Below are 23,005 nucleotides of genomic sequence, written 5' to 3'. Positions count from 1 at the left end.
CTAATGATAATGCTCAAAAACACATTTTCATTAACCTCTCAAAAGGTTAATGATAACGCTCAAAAACACATTTTCATTAACCTCTATAAGGTAGTTATTAACCTGTTAAGGTGACATATGCAACATTGGTTAATAATGCAATAGTCGGATAGAAGATTGGAATGCAAACAATTAAGACCTGTGCATACGTAGCTATAGCAAATGCTGGTGTAGAGGGTGTCATAATGATAAGGAAATTAAATTGGTTGAGTAGTGGCTATATAGAGACCAATCATGTGTAAGCTATTCTCTTCACAAAGTGTAGGGTAAGAACATTTTTAAAGGAGCAATAAAGTGCAGTTTATCAAACAACTTCACACCACCTCATTCAATACGTTGCCAACCCACGATTCTACTTTTATTGAGATCATTTTCAGCAGTAGCTTTCCTTCATAGTGGGAGATGCTTCAAAATTTCATAAGCCATATGGGGCCATAACGTGGCACAAGTTCAAATGGACATTGGTTAATGTGATTAATTAAACAATCACTCCACCAGCCAACCTCACGCTAGAGTGCTTGAGCGATACAGAGGAGTCTATTCTTCTATCCATGTGAGCAAGGGAAGGATGCATTAAAGAACCAAATGCATTTTTGGTTTATTTAACAAACATGTCAACTGGTGAGCAGTGGGTATGATACTAAAACTTGAGTTTATGCTGCCTTCGCTAAGTCTAAGAATATGCAGGTACAGTACCAGCTACATGCCCAAAGTATAAAATATTGACTCAGGCCCATAATGCTTTCAAATTGCCTTAAGTCATTTAAAATATAAGTTGTGGACAACACCCATCTACAAATATGATTGGAGAACTATCTAGCTCGAGTATTTGTGAAGACAAAATACTAATATAAACATGGGAAAAAGAATTTGATCATGCAAGACAATGATCACCTAGAATCAAAGAGAAATCTAATGGTCCATTTTCAAATCCATGGACATGTAACGAGGAATGCAAGTATTGAGTGAGATTTCTCTTGACTTGTTTGACATAATGCTTGAATAACAAGGTGGTGATCATGAACAGAACATATAGAGTACTTGAACTCATGTTCAACAAAATGAAATATCCATTCTTGACCTGTAGCTCTAAAAGCTTCACTCCTTAATTCATTTCAAATTCAGATGCATCCTTACTTTCTTAGGCAATCGAAAATCTGCAGATAAGTTGGAACATCATTAATATCATGCAAATTTATGAGTGATTTATAGTCTGGCAAGATCAAATGTGTGTGAATGTTTAAATACAAAACATGGTGACCTTCAGTCAAGTGTAATGTTGGCAAATATTTTTGATTGAACGGTTGGTTTGTTACTTTGAAGCTGGGAATAAAGAGTGTTGTACAGGGCTGAAGATATCCAAAAAATTTATAATCAATCATGAGGTACTAGTATCAAAGGCCGGATTATGCTCCTGTTGTAAGAAGTACGCTTCCAAAAATTGGTGATACCATTTTAGGAAGTGTCTGCCTTCAAGACTTCTGGTCATCTCTTGTGAATGAAGAAAAGACTCCATTAGCTGGAAAGATATTGGAAAGTGGCTTGGCTCAAGTAGGCGGACATCCCATTTCAGTACAGTGCCCAGACTTAGTGTTGGAGTGCATGAAGGCTTATCATCTGAATACTAGAGAAGTTATTTCATCAAACAATAATGTAATTGTTCGTCTAGATCTTGCCTCTATTGCTAGTGTTTTTCGATTGCCTACCCGGATGCAATATGCTAGCATCAATCTGAGAACTGCCCAAGAGTATTATACTGGACATCAAACTCAATGTTTAAACACCATTGCCACGTCATGGTCCTCAAAACCAAGACAAGGGAAATCTCAATTAGGAAAATCCATTCACAAGTCCTTGTTAAAAGAAGATGTGGCAAACATGGTGACCCTACTAAGCAGGATCATTGGTCTTCAGGACTCACACGAGTTTGAAGGTTGGATGTTCCTGTTTATCAACATGATCTATGAAGGAAAACAACATATTGATTGGGCTGAAATTATCAGCAACTTGTTGCATAGATAGCTCATGGGACTTCAAGAAAATGACTACTTTTATATGACTTCATATCTCTTCTATGCTATCGCAAGCACCAAAAGTTGGCCAGGACTTAACCAGCAGGGCGTTTATGATGACACAACCATCATTTATAATCATCTTCCTCAAATTCAGTATGATCATAGCCTGCACCATTTTAGAAGAGTGAATGATGCATTCACCATGCTAACTATAAGGGAAATTCAAGGAAACATTGGACTCAGAATTTCACTGGAAGCAGCGATGAAAGTACAAAAATATGGAAGTGTTTTCATACAATTCCCAAAGTTTACTTATATCAGGTTAGCTATCTATGATGGGTGTCCGCTGATGCTACCTAGATTTGTTGATGATAAACTGGTCTTAATTGAAATGTGCAGGCAAATTAGTCAAATTAATAAACTTTGCAAGAACAGGAGGATAGATGAAATAGCTTTTCCTATCGGCATCAGATATTATAGTTGTGATACTGCATCAGATGCTAGGAACATTGAAAGATCTATTGCCACAATAAATTTTCATCCTTACACGATGCGTTTCCCTTATGATAGTAAGGGCTATGCAGTGAAGGAGTTAAAGTTAAATCCCAGTCTTGGTCACTTCTCGGCTCTACAAGACTTTTGGGAGGACTGTGAAAATGATTTTGAAGTTAGGAAGAGAGATTGGATGCGGCTTATAGTACAACAGGTAATAGACTTCAAGTTGGACATTGATGTGACAGGTGTAGATGATGATGAGGTTTCTTTGATTGATCCTTACTATTATGAGAAAATTGAATTGCTAGAGATCCCTCCTATTGATTGGTCAATTCCTGAATTGAAAAGCTTGAAGGAGAGGTCTTCCTATGTTCTTAAAAGAACAAGAGACTGGATCAGTAAAGTCAGAGCCAAAAAAGCAACTGGTGAATTTCAAAATAAAGAGAGGAGAAAAAATATAGGGGAATCATCTCGGAAGGCAAGAGAAGCAACTTCTAGTGAGAAGATACGATAACTAGATACAGGTGCTCTAGGACAGGATGAAGATCTAAATCAGCCAGATAAGTTTACAGTCAAAAGAAAAAGGACAAGAATGAAAGGCAGAAAGAATCAGGAAAGGAATAAATCCAATGAAAAAGACCAAAGAAGTCCTCAAATTTCTGAATCACATGTCCCTGTTACATCCCCTCATGATGTAGTGATTCCTCACTTGAGTCTTTCTCCTCCTGATATGCCAATAATAGACATCACACAGTTAGATAACCCGTTATCTAATTCAGAAGACTTAATGATGGTTGCTGAAAATATAACAAGTGATGTACAAGCTTCAAAAATTATGCATTCGTGGTTCCAGGATAGTCTTCAAAAGAGGAAGAAAGTTGTTCAAATGGTCCCACCTCCATTTGATGTAATCTCTAGTATTCTTCAGAAGCCTCCTAAGGTGAAAAAGACCAAGGTGATGTCAAGGTTAGCTATTGATAAAACTTTAGGCAACTTGTGTGTGGAATTAGCCAAGCCTATAATTGAAAAGAGTGCTGATGAAGCATCTGAATTAGATTTCATTCTAGAAAAGGTTGATCTTGGTCCTTCTAATGCATAAAGAGAGTTCCAGAATTTTGAAGTGATTGCTGCTTAGATTTTGTAAAGGGCAAAGGAAGAGAAAAGCGCTAAGGAGCAACTCAAGGAACAAGTTTAGATGATGGTGGCTTATATTAATTCAATCAGCAATCCTTCTAATGCCCAAGCCGTGGTCACTCCGCCGGTTCTAACAGGTCTTGATGGTATTTTAGATCATACTGTTGTTGAAAGAATCAACCAACACAAGTCACATAGTATGATGATCGAAGCTTGGATAAACAGGATGATAGAAGATGCTTCAAAGCTTATAACTAGAGTGAAAGAGATATATGGGAAAGCCATCATACAGATACAGAAAATTTCTAAGGAGCTGGAAAATAGCAAGGAACATAAGTCCAACTGGCAAAAAGTAGCTAATGAATTAAAAGAAATGGCCAAGTTAGATAAGAGCACCCTACTTCTTGAGAAAATTATTGCCAATCCAAGTGACAACCAAACACGTATCTGGAGTAAAAGTGTTGGTTGGAAGGTGATAAACATCAGCAAAGGGATCACTAAGTTCGAAAAGCTAATAGCTTCTTTGGAGCAATTGAAAATAAAAAGTATAGATGAATTAATCTCTACTATTACAGGTGGGGTACCAGTAAGTGATCTTCATCATGTTGATTGTTAGTTTCTCCTTGATTCCTTTAGTGTTCAGATTCATTCAGAAATAGAGAACCATGTATCCAATGCTGAAACTATGATGAAGCTTAGCCTGGTTGCAGTCACGCTAGGAGATTGTAACATTTCAGCCTATTGACAAGAGTCAGAAGAAATTCAAGATAGATACTTCACAGCCAAACTTAGGATGGAAAATGTGTTCATTCCAAACTATGAATCAATGATGATCATCTTAGATGTTTACAGGGCTTTCTGGGATAGATCAATTGTGTCCGGGTAGATAGAGTTAGTAGCTAGGAGAATCCATGATTGTATATGTAAATATCTTTAGGAACTCTAGCTAAAGTTTTGTTTTTGCAAGTTTCCTTGTATAGGTTAATTTTCTTGAGGTTAATTAACCTTCCAAAATTACATATTTTGGAGGTGGTTATTAACCACAAAGAGGTAGTTATTAACCTCTATGTCTATATAAGGACACCTTTTGGCTTTGTAAAGGGACTTTTTGGTTGGAAAAATAAGGGAAAACTATGCTGAAATTTTGATCTAGGGATAAATATTGGAAAGTATGTACACTTTTTATCTCTAAATTGAAAAATCTCTATTGCTTTCTTGGTGCAAGGAAATGAAATGAGATATGCTTTGGGTTTCTTATTTTAAAATCCAAATTGTTATATGCTGTAGTAGACATTCTCATGGTGCTATGCGAGTTTTTATGAATGATAATGAATGTGCTTAATAATACTGGTTGCTTTCAAGCGTAGCTCTTGAGCACCTCTGTTATTGATTTTGTTTACCGAAGAAGGTTGTGAGGGCATGTGGTGCATTCGTCCTGAATGACTTTCTCCTGAACTTTGAAGTTTTAGATTCTTTATTCGAAAAGCCCTTTAAAAATTATATCATACGAGGGAGCTGCCCCTCAAAATGCAGAGGAAGGCCGCATATCAAGGGCATATCCAACTGTTGTGAACGGTTTGCCACACACTCCATTGGGCAATTCTACTATGACAAATCTATTTACCAACACAACTATTATTATAAATAGTATATGTAGAATCTGTTTTAAAGGAAGGACGTCACAAAAACCTTATTATTATTGTATAATGACTCAAGTATTTATATATTTGGACAAATAAATAATTTTGTATAAATTTGGTTTATTGTAAGATTAAAATATGAAAAAGAGTCTTTGAAATATATTTTCACAAGATTATGATATTATAAAAATTTAACGTATATTAAAGTATATAGAAATAAGAGAATAAATTATCATTGTTTGCTATTATAGAAGTTTGTCTAACATAAATTATAAATATAAATAGATGTTCGGTATATAGGAATATATAAGAGAACTAGATAGCAGATGAAAATACTTTACTTTTTATTAAAATATTAATTAAAATATAAATAAATTATTGTCATAATTATATTAACTTTACTTTAAATCTGAGTAAAAATTTAACATTTTAATTTAGAATAGAGTTATACATCACTCCATATTGGTCCACTACATGTTGGGTTTATTAGAGAGGTATAATACAAAGCACCTCTATGTTCCCTAATAAAGGCTTTAAAGTAAGTACAAGTATCTTGAGGTGGCCTTTTAACCTTTTTGTCACCCTACATATGAAGACTAAAACTTAGTGTTTGCTTAAGAAATTAAGAATCCCATATGTATGTGTGGGTGGAGGAATTAGTAAAGAATCTCTCAATCATTAGAATAATAAAGTAATAAATGACATACCAACATCATTTTTTTTTCCTGCATATTTTTTAATTATATCATTGGTTTTATATATAGTCCATTACACTTGTAAATGGTACATTATGAACAAGTCCATAGGCTCATTTTCTTGAAACTCTATATTGCATTTTGTTATAGACTATATAGTAGAGAAATTTCAAGTAATAAATTAACTGAACCATTCTCTAACATTACACAATTAAGCTTAATACCTTATACAAACCGAATTCTAGTAGCACCTTTACAAACAAAATATCCATCATATGTAACCAACATTCCACTATTAAATAAAACCAACATATGTTAAACAATCATGCCTAGATCCTAACATAATACTTTTAATATTTTATTTTTTATTAATAATTTATGGATATTCACTTGTATCTTATTTATTCCCTTGTACATAATATTTCTTGAAGATTGCTTCTTTCATTTAGCTATTTAATTTATCTATCCTTTCCAACTTTCAATTGAACTAGCACAAACATAGCATAATCATTCATGTATTTACTCACTAAAAATAACTTCAAATTTTGTTAGAAATAAATAAAATCATTTCCCCCAAGGAAACCTACCTTCTTTAAGAATATAAATTTAGTTTATAATTAAATTTTCCTTCCATAGCATGGTTGAAATTTTCCAAGGATGATGGTTTTGTATAATGTCAAGTTATACTAGATCCTTGAAGGATTCTCCATGTACTCCACACTTTCTAAAAGTTTTGTATAAAATTTAAAATTTTAAAAAATATATTAAGAAAATACTTCCATGTACTAAAAACCATAGAAGCTAGGATAATATCATGTATATGGAGAGGTTTGTAAATAACAGTTTTTTTGATGAATAGTCCTTTTCTATTAATAAATAATATACTAAGTTACAATTCACAAAAGAGGGTTGGGGGATACATGATCACCTCACAAAATTTCACATGGCCTTAGCTGGAATGAACAACTATTCATATAAAAAAAGAAAAACTTATAAGAAACATCCTTAGGCTACCAAAGCAGTGCTAGCCAAGGGCGGTGGTTCATCCCTATTATGAAATCCCCAGTCATCCTTAGGATTGGCAAGTGGGCTAGCAATAGTCCAGCCATCAAGAACATCATCAAGGGATTGAGTTTCATCCTTGTTATCAGTCCTTGGAGGTGAGATGGCCAAATCTAGGAAAATGGGCCATTTACTAGATATAACACATCGAGCACCAATGGGGGGAGCCATTGGGCCTGGAGACCACCCTATTCCACCTTGAGGTGGAGAAACTAAGTGGTGACACCAACCACCATCATCACCACTAGGAGAGTAATGATGGGAAGCCTACAAGCGAGGCATGTGCAAGTGACAACCTAAAGAGTTGTGCCCCTGGTAATGGCCCCTAGGTGAAGTAGGGTTAGTAGAGACATTAGGTATTACTCTAGACATTGTACATGGAGCATTACCCCAATGGTTAAGTAGCTCCTACAGGTGGGCCAACTCTAGAGCTAGCTTGTTGGCTTGTACTTGAATCTACATCATTACATTATTACAAATGCATGCATTAGTGTACATAGCAACATTTATGTCAAGAAAATTGTGAGAGAAAATATAAACATTCCTATCTTTCCATAAAGTAAACAAAATCTACATCCAAAAGGTATGCCATATCTAGGTAAACTTCTTGGGAAACCTAGGGGAATCACCCAAAATAACCATATGCTAAGAAAAGGGCTCTAGCTAAAAGGGTTGAAAAAAATCATGAATCTAGTGCCAGTACTACTGAGCATGTCTACAGAACCAAAAGATATGCAAAAAAGTCTCTAGCTTCCCTCACAAAGGGCACAAAGGATCTAGAACCCCAAAATGAAAATGGGCATTGAGAGAAAGAAGACTACAAATGACAGCCCTAGTTGAGAGTATCCACCATCGACAGATGGAGAGAACACTAGCGATATCCCAAGCTGGTCTTATAGCTGGTGAAGGAAGTGGCAGGATACCATTTCTATTCAATCCACCAAGGATAACTAGACTAAATACCCACCTTGTGAAGTAAATAATCTAGAATTGTAACAACCAATAGATAAAAAATAATTTGTTCTGAACGAGCAAGATGAAACTAAACTTGAATTCCTTCCCATTATCTAAGGCTCATAGTAACCCTAGAAAAGAGGTCCTTAGGGGTCTTGATGCCATGTTTGAAGAAACTTAGAGCACAAGCACCTTGAGTCCTGGCTAAAGTGATACCCTGGGTGGCAAACAGAGGATACAACCAAATGTTCTATTCATTCAAAGAGAGTCCATCCTGAAACCCATCACCAAACCAGTGAAGCCAAGGCTTGATAGCTCCCCAAGCTTTCCATATTCTCTTGATAAAAAGGAGCCCTATATGTGCATAGGTTCCCACATGATAAGAAGGGTTTGAAAGCCAATCCCCTTCCATGGACGTCTATTGACAAGAAAGCCAAAAGAAATGCAATGCCGAACCAAAACTTTCCATGCTTCATCTCTAGTTATGGCACAAATGATCCATTTGGCACAAAGAGAAAGCCCTTTCTTTTGAGTGGAAAGAAGGCCAAGGCCTCTAGACTCTTTGGGGAGGCAACAATAATCCCAAGCCACCTTGTGGAAGCCATGATGGTTAGAGCCAGAAGAAAAAAGAAAGTCATGAAGTAATCTCTCTAATTTTAGATAAGAAGCTTTGGAGGGAGCCCAATAGGAAGAATAATAAACATGCATAGTTGCCAGAACCATTGAGAAAATCTAGAATTTCTCAACAAGACAAAGGGGTTCAGTAACCCAATAGTCAAGCTTCTTTTCAATCTTGATAAGCACAACATTCCACAAATCAAATGGTGAGGCTTGAAAGGCAAAAGGAATGCTCAAAAAGAGAAAGATTTTCCTGTGAGTGACCAATTTCCATTGGAACTAGTCAAGCCATGGTGGAGTTGGAAGAAAATATTGCCGATAATAGAGCATTTTGTGACATTGAATAGCTAAGCCAGATGCTTGACAAAAGGTATCCAGACATTGCAAGGCATTAGTGATGTTTTTGTCATCCTAAAAGTAGTGAGAAAGGAATCATTAGCAAAGTGACCATTGACCAACTAGGAGGAGGAATGTGGCAAGAAATTGATGGATGCACCAAACTAGAAGAAACAAAGTGGGCTAGCAAGTATCCAAAACCTTTAGTAGTGAGAACATATAAGGCTAAAGCCAGAGGACAATCCTTCCAGATGGAATGAAAGAGAACAAAGGCTTCATATTGAGAGCTATTGATAGTAATACAAGCATTAGCATCTCCAAAAAACATTTCCACAGACTGAAGAAAATTGGACCCGAAACCAAGAGCTTAAAGCATAGCCAAAATGAATGGCCATTTGATTCAATCATAAGCTTTAGCAAAGTCAATTTTCAAAAATACAGATCGCTGATTGGACTTGTGAACTCACTCCATGCCTTCCCAAACAATAATGTTGTTGTCAAGAATATACCTAGACTTAATAATGCCAATTTTCTCTAGCCACACAATTAAGAGTAGGAGATGGTATATTTTGAGAGAAATTTCCTTAACAATAAGCTTATAAGACACATTAAGCAAGGTAATGGGTCACCAATTATAGATATCTTCAGGATCTCCAAATTTAGGTATGAATTTGATGTTTCCTTTGTTAATAATAGCTCTTGGACTCTTAGAATGAGAGGCTTCAAGATAAACTTTGTGCAGGTCTAGACCAATAGCCTCCTAAAGATGTTTGTAAAATTCATAGGGGAACCCATCATACCTAGGGGATTTGACAAAAACCATTGAAAAAATTGCCTCCTTGAGGTCTTGGATGGTGAGAAACTACTCATAAAAGGCTCATTGCTCAATTGCTGGTCAGTTTGGAGTAACAATAATACACTTTCTAAGGGCTTCCTCCTGAGCAACCAAATTTTCCTATGAAGAAAACACATTTTTGTTGTGGTGGTAGGATGTCAGTGAGACTGGAAGGAATAGGATTGTCTTGTTTAATCATTTTAAACCCAAAATTGGTAGGATGAGTTCTAAGAGCCTAAAAAAAATCCTTAGAAGCCTTATCACAAACCTCTAACCAATGGAACCAAGCTTTGACTTGGGCCCCATTTTCAACATAGTTATCTACAACCTACTTGTCATGATGAAACTTGGCAAGCTGAATTTGCAAATCAACATCAAAAGGGTTGAGGGTGAGAGCTTCATAAGCATTTTTGAGAGCTGTGGTAGTGGATTCATATGATCAACGTCTAAAAATTACTAACTGCCACCTATAGATGCATAGGAATCTGGTAGTTCTAGAGATGGCATCATTCCATCACTAAATCCAACTAGTCTAAGAATGCAGACATGGCTCCAAATTCTAGACATGTAGGATATGAGCAATAGTAGAAGCATGTGTTAGCACTAACATATTGAGAAAAAATTGAGTCTTGACAACACATTGGATAGCTATATTCCAAGAGATGGAAAAATAAATGGGATAGTGGTCCGATTGTTGGAATGTTCAAATAGGAATAATGCTTCTGAGAGGGGGGGTTGAATCAAAAGAGTTATACTTTACTCATTAAACTTTAACTGAAAGTAGATTGCATGCATATAAACATATCAAACATCCATGGAAAAACAAACATGTACCACCACATAACACTTAAGATTTTGGTAACCCAGAAACCCTCCAAAAATAAGAAGGTAAAACTAGGGTGAGGATGATACCCACAAAATCACTACAATAATAATTTTTGACCACTTCTGATGGTCTGCCTAGTTAAAGGCCTGCCCTATTAAATGCTTTACACTGTGTCAATAGTGACCTGGTTAAAGGATTTAAAACACTTTACATGAAGTGTTACCCTGTTAAAGGATTTAATCACCTATTTAAAGGACCTACAAAGTAGCTGTTAAGCTAAGCTATCAACATAGGATTTCCTTTCTAATACAATTGCTAGAGAGTATTAGGTATAATAAACCTAATAGCTTACAATCCTTTGATTGCTGAATACATGCACTTGATCTACTTTCTTTAATCTTGATCCTCTAAGATTTGATACTTGTTTTTATCCCTTGCTTTGTTCTAATCAACTAAATATTTCACTGCTACTCTCTTCCTCTAAGTCTTTATACTCTTTTCTCTAAACTCTAGTATAATTTCTCCATACATTCCTTTTTCCATTTCCTCAATGAGATTTTGTCTTCCTTATAAAGACATTTGAAGACTTAGGGTTAGATATGGATCTATGAGCCATATTGAATATCTGTTTCCCACTCATTCCTTGCACTTTTCTTATTGGTTGCATGCCTTCTCAATTTTTCTTATTGGCTACATGCCTTCTCCATTTTTCTTATTGGATGCATGTAGATTGCATAGGAATTAGAAAAGATTCAATCTTATCAGTTAAATCCTTCATGATTCATCATATGTAGGCCATGAAAATGGTTTACATCTGAATTAGTGAAGTTACAAACTCATATGTGTATTCTGTGTTACTCGACACTTACTGATTTCTGATGCTTGACACTTATAACAAACCGGCTTACTCGACTCTTCCTGCATTTCTATTTTTCTCGGCATCATCTCTGACTTGGCATGTCAAATATCACTCGACACTTGTTTAATGCTTGGCACCTAAAGTCACTCGGCACTTGATCTTCACTCGACACTTGAAGGCTGCTTGGCACCTGAAGATCACTTGACATCTATTGGATTTCCTGACTCGGCTCATGTTGTGGCTCGACATATGTAGTGTGCTCGGCTCTAATGTAGAAAATGGTTAAGTGTGTTGAAACTCAAATGTCAAAACCAGTTAGAGACTAACAATCTCCCCCTTCGACATGAGTGATAAAAACACTTAACTGACCTCATGAGTACATTCACTAATCTCTTCAGTATATACAGAGGTTTAAAGAAAACTTGATCAAAATTTTGTAACTTACAATAAATATACCTCAAAATTATTGTAATTCCCCCTCAGTTGATTGTGCCATTATCTGCACTATCTTGGTAACCAAAATTTTATGTTTTATATCATGCTCCCCTTTTATCTTGTCTTCCCCATTCATCTTGTCTCCCCCATTCATCTTATAATATCTCCCCCTTTCATCTTATAATATCTCCCCCTTTTTGAAACTTATGTCAAAGGGTTTTAAGGGTTAAGACCATATTTTGCCAAAAATGTGTTGTTTACCTCCATAATCATCCTAAGATCTACATCCCAATTATGCAAAGCAATTTCCAATGAATCATGCTGGATGGCAGTCTCGGTAGCAAGGTGAACATGTCCATCTGAAGTAGAAAGATTAGGATCTTTCTTGAGAACAGTTTCTACATAGACCTATTCTTTATGGAGTACTTCCAAATATGGGGTAATGAAGGATTGGAGCTATATCAGTTTGGCCTTGATGGTGTCTTCTTCTTCTATTAATACAACTACTTCTTTCTGAGTGTAAAGCATTTGATTAAAGTGCTTCTCACTTTGAGCTAGACCTTGGGCTAGTTGCGTTCTTGAAATCTTTATATTTCTCTCCAGGTTCATTATTCTTTGGCTTGTCTCCTGTGTGAAGTATGAAAAGTCACATAGCTTGTTGTACAATGAGAATATATTCTCAAGTACCTTTTTCACCTTGTCAAGCATTTTTTCCAATTCAACCAGGGAAAGTGCAATTTCACTAGATATTTTCTCATTTGCTTTGCCTTGAAATTTCTTTTCAGACCATTCCATAAGTTTTACATTTGTTTCTTGGTCTTCATTTGTCACCTGGTCAACAATATCTGATAATTGCTCCATGATATGCTTTGACTCATCTGGTGACTGCAAACTGAAGGCATCCATAAAGATGTCCTTAATCTCATGTAGTATTTTCTTTTGTTTATACTCCTTCTTGAGTATCTCCTACCTTTTTCTTCTACTCAATGCTTCCTGCACCTTATTGATTTGATCAATGCTTATTTTTTTGAGTCATAACTTGGTATGACTATCTCTTCATCTAATTTAGGGTCTCCATAGTGAATTACCCTTGCAACTTTTGTAGAACTTGATTCTAGTGCTGATATTTGCAATGGCATTGCATCATTACTTGGCTATTGTGAATGAGTTCCCGAGGTAGGCAAATTTATCAATGTTTGAATTGCCTCTTGCTCTTTAGGGGTTTTCTCTACTTCCTTCTCCTCTATACTACCTTGATCAACTATAGAAATTTTAGGAAGTGCACCTTGTGTTTTTGCTTTAGGATCAAATGTAATAGTCTGTCCTATTTGTTCTATTTCTTTGTCTCCTGTTGCACTTGGTTTCTGTACTATGGTGTCAACTATTCTTGATGAAACAATTGTTTGCATTTGAAGTTGACCACTAGTAGCTCTAGAGATGATGGGTGGTTCTTGTGGATTCACCTTATCTCTAAATGTTTTTTCTACTATTTTTTGTAATTCATCCACAATTACCAATACTAGATCTGTACATAATTTTGCTTGTTGTGTGGATTGGTCAAGGATTCTTTTGAGATCCTCTACAGTTAATGGATTGATGTTCTGAGTAGAAGTGTCAGGAACATCCTATACAGTTATAGTTTTTACAGGTGTGATGGGTACATGAGGAGGTCTAGAGGGTGGCAATTGTGTGTCTTGCACACTCTGGTATTGTTGCTGCTCTTGCTCAGTTGTTGCCATTTCATCTTGCTTTTGTGCCTCCTCCTCCTCTATTTCTTTATCCTCTTCATCTTTCTTTTCTTCTTCCTTCTTCTCTTCTTCTCCTTTCTTTTCTTCTTCCTTCTTTTCTTCTTCTCCTTTCTCTGTAGTCTTTGCTTCTTCCTCCTCCTTCTCACTAGGTTCTTCATGTTCTTTATTTTGTCCCTCAAGGGAATCTTCTTCTCCTTCTTTAATATTAGTCAAGCCATATATCAACTTCCATATTTTTATTGACTTACTGACAACATTTTCAATCTTGTTTTGTAAGATATAAAAGGCTCTATGCTTTGGTGTGAAATTGCCACTATATTTCTTATTAGCCTTTTTTATTTGACCTCTTGTTAGGTTAGGCATCACCTGAGCTAAGGTAGATTCTCTTATCTCCTTTTCAATTTTCAGACAATGATGCCATTTTTTTTCAATTATCTCATATAATTCTCTCAGCATGATATTGTCTAGCTCTAGAGGTGTAGTCTTGAATTCAACCATCATGACATATACTGATTCCTCTATTTTGTTTTCCTCTTCTTTACTGAGCTTGTTGAAGTCAATGCTTTTCAAATCAGTAAAGTCTACATTCTTAATATTTTCACACATTTTATCTACGGCTGATATTGGAGGATGACTTACCACTCTGAATTGGCTGATATCTTATGACTTTGTTCTTTCCTTCTCATCAGAATCTAGTTGTGCTACATATTTTCTTCTTTTTCTTGGCACTTCACCAGTCTTTTCAATAGCCTTCTTCTTTTCTTTGATTTGTTCCTTTTCCTTTTGTGAAGATTCCCTTATGGTAGCCCTTTTGATTGGTATTTGTGGCTTGGCTTGAGTTGGCTTAGCATCCTTATTTTTTTTGGGCTAGGCTGGAGGCTGTACTCTTGCCTTTCTTTTCTTTGGCTTGGCTTGGGTTGGTGCTTCCTTGTCTTCACCTAGGCCTTGAGTTAATTCCATTTGGCCTTGCTCTTGTTCATCCTCATCATCCTCATCCTCATCATCATCTTCCTCTTCTGCTTCATCCACAATTCCTTCACCAAATTTCTTCTTAATTTTCTTCATCAATTTATCTTTCTTCTTTATTGTGGAGGTAGTCTTTAACTCCATATTTACCTTTGACCTTACCACATCATAAGTGCCAAAGTGTGGGGCACTCTTGTCTATCTCTTCTGCCAATAATGCAGTTATTGCTACAAATGCTTCATCTATGTTGATCTCATAACCAAATGGCCTTAGCCATCTCACCCTTGGAATTATTACTTGGATATAGGTAAAATCAATATCAACTAAGAAGCATATATCATTAGTATATTTTTCTAATAAGGAAACTGGTATTCTTACCCTTCGCTTCATGGATTTCTTGAAATCCTCAAAATAGCTTGTCATCAGTGTATCAAAATTGTTTCCCATAAATTCTATCAATCCAATAGACTCAATAGTGTACCATGTATTGCAGTAGATGTAGTTACAAATTGGTGAAAAAGGATCATACTTATGATCTTGCAGAACTACAACTACAATAGATTAATGAAAACCTAGCTGCCATAAGAAGGACAAAGGGTGCTCAATGCAAATTTGGAGAAATTCTAGTTTGTGTATTCTTTTATGTGTGAAGATCACTCGCCACTTGTTAGATTTTTTGACTCGGCTCATGTTGTGGCTCGACATACATAGTGTGCTCGACTCCAATGTAGAAATTGGTTAAGTGTGTTGGCACTCAAATGTCAAAACCATTCAGAGACTAACCCTGATAACAACACATCTAGCAAGGAAATGATAGGTAGACCTTGATCCTCAAAAAAGGAGAAAAAAGATTGTACAACAATAATAACACAATTGAGACATTTTAGAATGCAGTCAGACCTAGCTCAAAATTTGGACCAAGTGTGCCAGACCCCACTATGCTTGCAATAGTTAGTATTGGGATCACAAAGGTCCAATTTATTATGTATGTAGTACTCAACCATATTGAAGTCACAAATAGAACCCAAGTAGTTGGAGCCAAGTTGTTTGCCATCCAGCCCCACAAATTAGATCTTTCCATGGCATCATTGGAAACATAATCATTAACTACTCTAAAGGAATGATTGTTGATAGAAAGTACAAGCCAAATTATTCTATGCATGGGGTCAGAACCATGAGAAATAATAGCATAATGAAGATATGATGACAACAGAGTAAATACACCACCTCTACTAGTTTCATTCTAAGAAGAAAACATAATGTCATCTAGCCAAATGATGTGACATGCAGAGGAAAGCATAAAATTAGAAATTTTAATCTCTTGCATGTAGAGAAAATCTAAATTAATGTCTATGATTAGTATCCCTGACATAGTACTTTCGCGAGAGGTTTGTAAGACCCTATATGTTCCATGATTAAAAAAATTCATGAAAACTCTTCCATATCTTCCTCATCCTCAAGATAGGAAGAGCTATTTTGCAACAAAGTGGAAGCTTGGTTGAATCTAGTAGGAAAATCCTTTGGACTAATTGCCCATATTTTCTTTGGTGTCTCAACACATCCGGGACGACTGCAAGAATGCCACACATTCTAGGTGATAATGGAAATGGTTGCAAGAGGACTGTGAATCACCACAAAAGTGTTAGCCCTTGTGGCCACCTTGATCCCCTATGAACTTCGATGATTTGAAACCTAGGAAGCACCAGGGTTTGAATCCAAAAAAATTGGCCTTAGCGCTACAATGGATGGGGCTTATGCTCTTGTTGAAATGGGAGGAACCAAAACAATAGTATCAGATGACTATTTCAAAGTTGAGAGAGTTTTACCCTTGCACCCAAATATATTCCATTCATCTTTTTGTTTCCCTTCTATACATTTAATCAGGGCCTCCTTATGTGAGGGTTTAACCCTAGGCCTAGCCAAAGGGCAATCTTTGATCTTGTGTTCTACTAACTAACACCTATAACAAGTGTTGGGTAGGTTCAAATAGAGAACATTTTGAGAGAAGGTTTGAGAACCAATTTGTATTTCCATAGAATATTTGAGAGCCTTGGAGAGATCAACCTTAATGCATACACATTTCTAAGGATGAGCATTGAAAAAATGTTCATGTTCCTTATTAATAATTTTTCCAAGAGTATTGATAATAGACTTGATAAAAGGCCAACAAGAGAAGGATAAACCTGGGAACTCAACCCACACAGGGACCCTAAGACTTTTTTCATTAGAGACAGTAAAGTCTCTCAACTATCTTTGAAAAACAAGCAGGGAGGAGAGCATAGACCAAGGGCCATTTCTAAACATTGCACTTGCTTGAGACATGTTGGAAAAAAAAAAAAAAAAAAATTTGCATAGCATCAAGGTAGACTCCATGGGGAGTCCAACTCTTGTCAACCCATTCTCAAAGCATAGCTTTAGGGGGAGTCCTAGCCAAAAAATATACTATCAAGGTATGTTGTTCTAACCAATCACAAGTAGCATCAAATTCTTGCAAAGGAAGGTTAATATTAGGATTACCTCATGAAAAACCTTCATGAAAAATCTGTGAGGATGTTTGTTCAATAAATGTGGTTTGACAAGTGGAAAACATAGAGTTGAGAGCCGTATGCAAGGAAACTCAAAGAATGCTTGAAAACCCTAGAAGACTAATTTTCCTAGAAGATTCTTTAGGTTGTGTACTATCAACCTCTATCATGCTTTGTATCTCATAAATAACACTTAGGTTCCATTTGGTTGTTGCAATACAACTGGAATAAGAATTGAATAATAGAATTTATTTTATATTGTCTGATTGGTGCATCAAATCAGAATTGTGAATAAGAATGTTTAAATTCTCATTTTTTCCCCAAAATAAACATTTATTCATTCCCAAAAAAACATGTTATTGGAATAGGCTATTCCTATACCTATTTTAACTTTTTCTTATTTAATATCTTTTTAAGATCTAGTTTATTTTAACTTCCTTCTCAATCTCCTCGAGATTAGAGATCAGAGATCATTGAGAATTTTTCATGTTTTTGGGCTTAGTATGGAAATCAAATGAGCATTCCAAGTTATTAGGAGTTAGAGCAAGCAAAAAGTGTAAAGATGGAAAATGTATGCATAGAAAAGGAGAGAAGCTCTCATCAGCTAGAGTGGGTCTTTGTACACCTTTCCTTCACCTGGCCCAATGGTAATACTATGATGTAGTGAAGACAAAGTTAAATTCAATATATATGAAGTATCCTAGAAAAATGTGAATTGTGTGCAAATAAAGTAGCAAGCAAAATGTAGTAAAATTGAATGTAAATGAAAGTAAGAAAAATGTGTAGTGGAGTAGAATTTATGTAAATGGTATAGAAAACCAAATAGCCAATAGAAAATGAGTGGATTCTCTATCACCTTCATTACCATTGTCCAGAACATTTTTGGCAATCGAGACTACACATCATGTGCAACACCTAGCAGGCTCTGGGCTCAACATTCATGTGGTGAAGCTCTAGACATAAGGTTTTGTAAGAGAAGAAGGAAAAGAGGTCTCATTTTTCTATAGGTGGGAGGTGATGAGAGCATCTATGCCCACTTTTGATGACCTCCTCTATTGGGATGTCCTATAGTGGATTCCTCCATATTGACCCCATAGTCTCCTTGACTCTCTCTATCACTACCAAGTTTGAAATCCCCATATTTGTTCTATACTCTACATGCTTTTCTACCCATATAAGGACATTCATATTCCCTATTCCAATATTAGTTTTGTACAATCAAACATGGAATTAATGTATTCTCAATCAAATTCTAGGTGAATCAAATAGGATTGGAATAACAATTTCTAATTCTCATTCTCAGTCCCCATTATCATTCCCATTTTCAATTCTAATTCCTAATTCCTATGTCAGCAACCAAACAGACCTAATTAAAAATCCAATGCTATAAATATTTTTAAGGAATGTCTAACTAGACAAAAGAAACAAAGTTTAACAATGATAAAAAGTCAAAACATACTCATGCAATCCTACATATACTCCATCTTGAATTTATATAAATGGGACAAGTAAAAGAGATAGATTAATGAGAAAAAATTACTAGAATTATTAAATACGATTTAATTCATAAATAGTAGAAGAATATATGGAGAAGGTGATTCAAAAATTATAACAATTATGACACTATATACAAATATATTGGTGATCAATAATAGTAACTCAATTGGATATATATACAACAATTTCTAAATCAAAAAATTGGTTTGAATTAGTAAATAAAGAAAAAAATTATAAAAAATTATATGATTATGAATAATCAATTTATTGTAATAAAATTGGGAAAAAACCAAAAATGGTCTAGACTAATAAATTAAGAAACTAGACGAGGCTCAGAAAAATATCTTGATGAAATATAGAGAAAAAAAGTTATAGCATATAGACATAACCTAAGAATAAAAATCATATCATTTATCAAAGGAAAATAACAAGATCTAACTTTATTCCCAAAGGAGAGTTGAATTTTGTTATAAATTATTTCCTCTTTTTTATATTGATCTTATTTTAATTTAATTTGTAATGACTAGGTAAAATGGTAGAAAGTGGAAATATCCTTGGCATAAATAGAAAGATAAAATCTACAAACCAACACAAAAGTATAGGTCTAGAAATGAGGCACAATGAGGAACACATTGTTGGGATTTAGAATTGAATTTGTAAGTATAGTGAACTAAATTTTCTAAACCTAGAGACCTTTTTTTTGTCAACTAAAGCTTTAGTTTATGGATCAAATAATGGGTCTATAGGTAGGTGTGTGTGTATATATATATATATATATATATATATATTCATATATAGACATATACATACATACATACATGTATATATATATTATACATTGTTATCTAAATGACTTTTGATTTAGTCTAAGACTAACAGTTTGGTTCCCAAACCTAAAATAATAGAAAAATTATATGTTTCAAAGATCAAACTTTATTGAATATATATATATTTTTAAATTGCTAATAAAAATAAGCTCCTTTCACATAGGTAGGATTTTAGACTAGATAATTAAATCCTTAATATATACATATATTTAATAAAAAATGCATTTGTTATTATAAAAAAAAATCTTTTCTACATGACTTTAACTAAAACTATACTTGTCTTCTAACACTTTTCCTACAAATAATCATGTTGATCCTTTCATAGAAGTTTCTCGTCTTTCAAGGATGAAAATCTAAAAGTATTGTTTGCAACTCCTTCAAATTTGGCTTACATTTGTGTCTAGTATTAAGGGGTGTTCATTTATAAGTGCTTTCTCTTATCATAATTATTATAATTTAGAGGTTTGTGGTTAACATTTCATATTTCATATGGAAGCTTTTATTTTTATAGTAATTTTGTTTAATTATGTTTCCTTTTGTGAGAAAAAACCATTAATCCCAATAATTATATTAATATATAAAAGATAAGATATTACGATAACATGACTCTTTAAAGTTAGATATTTTGAAGGCCCGTTATAGAAAATACTATCATCTTAAACTTGAAACTGATGAAAGAGCCAATTGAACAATAAGATAGCTCTACAAACCTCATAAAAAAAATAAACCCATTGTCAAGACTAAATAACATGATTTCCCAATAAAACTTCTTATCAGAATCTAGTTCTGAAATAGAATGCATTCAAAATGCCAAGATACTAGAAGAAGCCAAAATAGTTGAATGGAATAGTGAGAAAATATGAAAACTCCCAAAACTCATAAGAAAGAAGCTAACAAAAATTGGAATATAAAGAACCTATAATGTCGACATTGGCATGAATGTTCATATCATCATCATTTCAATACATAGCTACCAGGTTAAGGTTTGGAACCTTAGAAATTGATACTTATGAGCTCATGGAATATGATCATGTTGAAAGAGTAGCATGAATATAGCGCTAACACTTACATTAATTTGGTTAGCTAGAGGAATTTTGCAAAAATTGATGCTTATGAAGGGCATTCCTTGTGTACCTAAAATCTATTGGAAGCTATAATTGGAATAATTGTTATGTTGCTGTTGATGTCAAACCTTACTAGTGAGATAGTTGCTACCTAAGTAGAGTACCATATCATTTGATTGATAAAGAGGATTTGAAAAGAAGAGATAACAAGAAGACCTAGCAGAAAGGTTGAGTTATGTGGAACTATAATGTGTTAGGTTTTGGTGACTAATCAGGGAAGTATTGTACATACTTCAGAAATTCTTTGGGGTTCTATTCACCAATGGTGGGCTGCTATTTTCCAATGGCTAATATTCATCAATTGGGTATTGTTTATACACTCTCCAATTTATGGCCAACATGTAGTAACTAGTTTTAACACTAAAGCAGAAAGAAAAACTTTTATAAAAGGGCTTAGGGTTAGGGATTATGTAATAAGGTGTGATACAAAATTGCTTCTTGTAGCATTATTGAGCTATAAGGGATTACAAATTGTAATCAAGTTGTAATCACTAGATTATAATAATATTGGACTTACTATTTTGTGGATGTAGCCCAGGAATTGGGTGAACCATGTTAAATTTTGGTGTCTTGTGTTATATTCTATATGATTTATTATTTTATATTATTGGTTATTTTTGCATGTAATTGTTATTTCTATCTCATGATTAATCCTAACATAATGAGAACTTAATTAGTTGGTACATTGGCAAGATAATGTATTGTCTAATCATTACACCAAGTGTAGAAGATAGTTTAAGTGAAGCCTAGTAGAGATGATCAATGGAAGACCAAATGCATAGGCTAAATTGAGCAATAGAATAGAAGATTAAGGAACTTATAGTTGAAGTTGAGGTATGCTAATGTTAACTGAGTGACAGTTGTGGCCGAGAATATAAACTATTGACTGAGCATCAATAAAAGTCTGAGTGAAGATAGTATAAGCCAAGAGAAATATTTTAGTGATGACTAAGTTATCTAGTGGTGACTAAGGTTGACGAACTTAGTATTGAACAAATGTCAAATTTTGATAGTTTGTGAAGGAATTTAGATTCTCAACCAACATAGTTGAATTTTTGGATTGGTCAAAGTGCATGAAGGATAAGTATTGATGACCTAGAGCATTTAATAAAAGATAAGCTAAGTTTGAGAGTTCCTATGCATGGATTCAAAGAGAATTTTTTAAAAGTATCTAGAAGGAGGAGGAAACAAAATGACTGAAGGATTTGATGAATCTAACCTAACCCTAAGATGAATGATGATGTTTAATAGGAAAAATATCAAAGCTACCTTTTAAAGGAGGCATAAGGATAACCTAGTGAGGTTGGATTATTTGTTGATTCTATTGATTGGCAAACTTGAGCAGAAGGTTGTGAAGAGTTGAGAAGAGGTGAAGTGTGATTGCCTGAAGGGTTTCCAAGTGAATTAGTGATAGAGATATAAGTGAAGGCTAGTTAGTGGATCAATAGATGAGCTACATTGTGATATGTATTTCTAAAGTGAGTTATATTTGGGTAAAAGCACAAGCCTGTGTCACCCTTTTGTAAAGGAAAAGGCTAACAAAAGTATAACTGTTCACCTTCAATGACATAGAATTGGTATTATTATTTTGAATTTGGAAATGAAGTAAACTAAAGAAATGTGTAGAAATGGATGAATTTTAGGATTATAATTTTTAATGATTCTTTGGAATAAGGAATGATATATTTTCCTAATTTTTATAGATAATATTTTAGGTGCTGAAAAATGCTAAAAATTAGGAGTCTGGTTCCCACCACAAAATAATATGGAAATAAACTTATTTCTCATTGATCTTAGACTACGTTATAGATAACATATATATCTAGAATAATCAAAAATAAAAATCAGCTTTAGAACTATATTTTCTCTTTTATATGGATTGAAATTTCAACTCACTTGAAATCGATAGTTTTCATCTCCCACCACATTTTTCAAGAAAAATCTATTCTAGCCAGGAGAAGAATCATACATTCTAGAAGAGAACTCTCTCCTCTAGAATGTGATTTCAATTTTTAGATTCTTTTGATATGATTTAATATTTATTTCATTGTCAAAACTGACATCTTTTTGAGTGTTAAAATAAGAGGTTGTGGAATTTTTGAATTATAGTTTACTACATCTAATTAAAACACTATAAAATCTACATAGAATATTCTTGACTCTAAGCTCTATAAATTTTGAAATAATTTTATTTCTTTAGTAATTGGATACAAACTAGTATAAAATATGCACTTAATAGACATTTCTAATTGGAAAAGTGTGAGACCATATATAACTTAGCTATAATGAATTTATCTAGATCATATGTTTAAAAAAAATTGAGTTTTAGATAGAAATAGTCAAATTTAGTCATTCTAATAAGTCAGGTTGAAAGG

The sequence above is a fragment of the Cupressus sempervirens genome, chromosome 2 (genome assembly GCF_028749045.1).
Source record: "Cupressus sempervirens isolate cs-2001-9-10 chromosome 2, ASM2874904v1, whole genome shotgun sequence".
Lineage (NCBI taxonomy): Eukaryota > Viridiplantae > Streptophyta > Pinopsida > Cupressales > Cupressaceae > Cupressus > Cupressus sempervirens.
The sequence above is the reverse complement of the archived record's forward strand: the minus strand, read 5'-3'. Positions refer to the sequence as shown.